Source organism: Saimiri boliviensis, chromosome X (genome assembly GCF_048565385.1).
Source record: "Saimiri boliviensis isolate mSaiBol1 chromosome X, mSaiBol1.pri, whole genome shotgun sequence".
NCBI lineage: Eukaryota > Metazoa > Chordata > Mammalia > Primates > Cebidae > Saimiri > Saimiri boliviensis.
Window position 1 is genome coordinate 56,981,833 of NC_133470.1, and position 4,360 is coordinate 56,986,192.

Genomic DNA, 4,360 nt, shown 5'->3' on the forward strand with positions numbered 1-4,360 from the left:
TTGCTCTGCTAGCACTTCCAGTACTCTGCTGAATAGGAGTGGTGATAGTGGACACCCTTGTCTTTTTCCAGTTCTTAAAGAGGATACTTCCAGGTTTTGCCTGTTCAGTATTATGTTGCTTGTATTTGTTATAGATAGCTCTTCATGTTTTGAGGTATGTTCCTTCACTGCCTAGTTTGTTGAGTGCTTTTATCATGAAAGGGTACTGGATTTTATTGAAAGCTCTTTTCTGCATCTATTGAGATGATCACATGGGTTTTTGGTTTTTAAAAATTCTGTGTATATGGTTAGATCAGATTTATTGAATTGTGTATGTTGAAACAAACTTGCTTCCCAGAAATAGAGATCACTTGCTTGTGAGCAATTAACTTTTTGGTGTGCTGCTAAATTTGGTTTTCTATTATTTTGTTGAGGAATTTTGTTGCTGTGTTTATCAAAGGTATTGACCTCCAGTTTTTTCTTGTTGTTGTTGTTTTGTCTTTGCCAGATTTTGGTATCAGAATAATACTGGTTTTGTAGAATGAGTTAGGGAGAAATATTTTCTCTTTAATTTTGGGGAATAGTTTCAGTAGGAATGGTACCATTTCTTCCTTGTATATCTTTCATAATTTAGCTGTAAATCCATCTGGTCTTGGGCTGGTTTTGGGTGGTAGGTATTTTCATTACTGATTCTAGTCTGGAAATTGTTATAGGTCTGTTCAGAGTTTCAATTTTTTTTAATTCAATTTTGGGAGGTTGTGTTTTACCAGAAATTTATTCAATTCTTCTGAAATTTTTAGTTGGTGTGTGTAGAGTTGTTCATAATATTCTCTGAGGACCATTTGTATTTCTGTGAGATAGGTTCTGATGTTAACTTTCTCATTTCTGATTGTCCTTCTTTTGATCTCTAATTTTTTACTTTGTGCATTTAGTTAGTAGTCTATTGATTTTCTTTATCCTTTCAGTTAATCAACTTTTTGTTTCATTAACCCATGGCATTTTTTTCTCAATTTTCTTTCGTTTTGCCCTGCTGCCATGATTTTAGTTATTTCTTTCCTTTTTCTATATTATTTATGTATTTTAGCTTTGGGATGCTTGTCCTTGTTTTTCCAGTTGTTTTAGGTGCAATGTTAAATAGTTAATTTGAAATCTTTCTATCTTCTGATGGTAGGCATTTAATGCTATTAACTTTTCTGTTAACATTGCTTTTGCCACATCCCAGAGGTTTTTCTATAATTTATCTCTATTGTCTTTCTCTTTTGTTATCAATTGTTTGTTTCTTATTATTATACTTTTCATTCTGAGATACATGTGCAGAATTTGCAGGTTTATTACATAGGTATGCATGTGCCATGATAGTATGCTGCACCCATCACCCATCACCTACATTAGATATTTCTCCTAATGTCATCCCTTCCCTAGGCATCCATCCCCAACAAGCCCTGGTGTGTGATTTTCCTCTCTGTGTCCATGTGTTCTTATTTTTCAACTCCCACTTATGAGTGAGAACATGCGGTGTTTGGTTTTCTGTTCTTGTGTTAGTTTGCTGAGAATGGTGGTTTCCAGCTTCACCAATGTCTTTGCAAAGAACATAAACTCATCCTTTTTTTATGGCTGCATAGAATTCCACAGTGTATATGTGCCACATTTTCTTTATACAATCTATCATTGATGGGCATTTGAGTTGGTTCCAAGTCTTTGCAATTGTGAACAGTGCTGCAGTAAACATACAGGTGCATGTGTCTTTAGAGTAGAAAAATTTATAATCCTTTGGATATATAACCAGTGATGGAATTTCTGGGTCTAATATTATTTATGGTTCTATATCCTTCAGGAATTGCCACACTATCTTCCCCAGTGGTTGAACTAATTCATACTCTCACCAACAGTGTAAAAGTGTTCTTATTTCTCCACATTCTCTCCAGCATTTGTTGTTTCCTGACTTTTTAATGATTGCCCTTCTAAATGGTATGAGAGGGTATCTCATTGTGGTTTTGATTCATATTTCTCTAATGACCAGTGATGATGAGCTTTTTTTTCATATGTTTGTTGGGTGCATAAATGTCTTCTTTTGAGACTGTCTGTTCACATCCTTCACCCACTTTTTGATGTAGTTTTATGGAGTTTTTTTGTAAATTTGTTTAGTTCTTTGTAGATTCTGGATATTAGCCTTTTGTCAGATGAATATATTGCAAAAATTTTCTCTAATTCTGTAGGTTGTCTGTTCACTCTCATGGCAGTTTATTTTGCTGTGCAGAAGCTCTTTAGTTTAATGAGTTCTCATTTGTCAGTTTTGGCTTTTGTTGCCATTGCTTTTGGTGTTTTGGTTATGAAGTCTTTACCCATGCCTATGTCCTGAATGGTATTGCCTGGGTTTTCTTCTAGGGTTTTCATGATTTTAATTTTTATGTTTAAGTCATTCATCCATCTTGAGTTAATTTTTGTATAAAGTGTAAAGAATGCATCAAGTTTCAGTTTTCTGCATATGGCTAGCCAGTTTACTCAACACCATTTGGTAAATAGGAAATCCTTTCCTAGTTGCTTGTTTTTGTCAGGTTGGTCAAAGATCAAATGGTTGTAGATGTGTGGTGTTATTACTGAGACCTCTGTTCTGTTCCACTAGTCTATATATCTGTTTTGGTACTGGTACCATACTGTTTTTGTTACTGTAGCCTTGTAGTATAGTTTGAAGTCAGGTAGCATGATGCCTCCAGCTTTCTTCTTTTTGCTTAAGATTGTCTTGGCTACATGAGCCCTTTTTTGCTGTTGTTACATATACAATTTAAGGTACATTTTTCTAATTACGTGAAAAAAGTCAATGGTAGCTTGATGGGGATAGCATTGAATCTCTAAACTACTTTGAGTGGTAAAGAAAAAAATTAAAAAGGTAAGCTACTTTGAGTGGTAAAGAAAAAATAAAAATAAAAATTATTTTCATAATTTTTACCATATTAATTCTTCCTATCCATGAGCATGGAAAGTTTTTCCATTTGTTTGCGTTCTCTCTTATTTCCTTGAGCAGTAGTTTGTAGTTCTCCTTGAAGAGGTGTGGGGGTTGATTAGAGTGGTAAAACAAGCTATTGGGAAGAGGAACTCCTTTTGAAAGGTTAGAAGGTTCTGCAAAGCTTCAGGGGAGAATAAGCTGAAGGCAGCTGTTCTCTTACCCTGAGGCAGAGGGCTATAAGTAGGTGTAAGAAAATGTAGGACAGTTTATGTAAATATACTTGTTTACTTTTGTTGTCCAGAAACCTACCTTTGATCATCCACCTGTGAGACTCTTCCCTGCAAGAAGGGACAACAATTTTAATTACCCAAAACACTTCTGGCATGGAAAAATGGCAGTCGTGGTTCCGGACTCACGTGTGAGTGCAGAGGAAAATCTGAAAAAGATCCCAAAGAAGATGATGAAAATGGCTCGGTTCTATAATAGGAGGATCTATAATAGGAAGCTGTGGATCAGAATATGACTACTTTTATTCTGATCAGGAAGCACTAGAAGCTGACAATGAGGGTGATGCTGAGCCCTGTGATGAAGAAAATGGCGATGAGGCAGAATCAAATATTGGGACTAATACAGGCTGGGCAGATGCCGTGACTAAAGTCCTCAACAAGAAAACTCCTGAAAGTAAACCTACTATTCTGGTCAAAAATAAGAAGCTGGAAAAGGAAAAAGAAAAGTTAAAGCAAGAAAGACAAGAGAAAAAAAAAGTGTGATAAGAGGATGGAGTGGGAAATAATGCGCAGAGTAAAGCCAGATGTTGTCCAAGACAAGGAGACAGAAATCTTCAGAGAATTGCAACGACGGGTGTGGTGCAATTATTTAATGCTGTTCAGGAACATCAAAAGAACATTGATGGAAAGTAAAAGAAGCTGGAAGCTGTATTAGAAAGTGAACTAAGTTGATATCAACTGTTTCCAAGAAAGATATTATCAATGTTTTGAAAGGAATGGATGAAAGTACAAATGAGACTACCTCAAGCAGAAGAAACCAAAAGCCAAACAGACTGAAGTGACATCAGCAGAGGGTCCAGGTTGGATGATCCTAAGTGATGATTTCATGATGGGAGCATCTATGAAAGACTGGGACAAGTAAAGTGATGAGCCAGATGACATCAGACCAGAATCTGCAACTGACTCTGATGCATAAAGCACCATAGGAAATAAAATTATAATCATTTTTTTTCTAGAAAAATATTTCATCCCCTGATAGTTGGGGAATTATAAGGATACCATTTGTAAGAAAGTCAAAAGACTTTTGTCTCATTTCATATCCCCCCTTTTCATGTACACTTTATATATAATTTATTAAAATTATATTTTAAACACTGGCATAATTTTAAGCATTGTTCCTCAGAACATTTATAAAAGGAAATATTGCTGC

General features: G+C 35.4%; 1 pseudogene; it reads left to right on the forward strand.

The window, feature by feature from the left end:
- The first annotated feature begins 3,227 nt into the window (after positions 1-3,227).
- LOC101039768 (RRP15-like protein pseudogene) lies at positions 3,228-4,126 on the forward strand (annotated as a pseudogene).
- Positions 4,127-4,360: the final 234 nt, after the last annotated feature.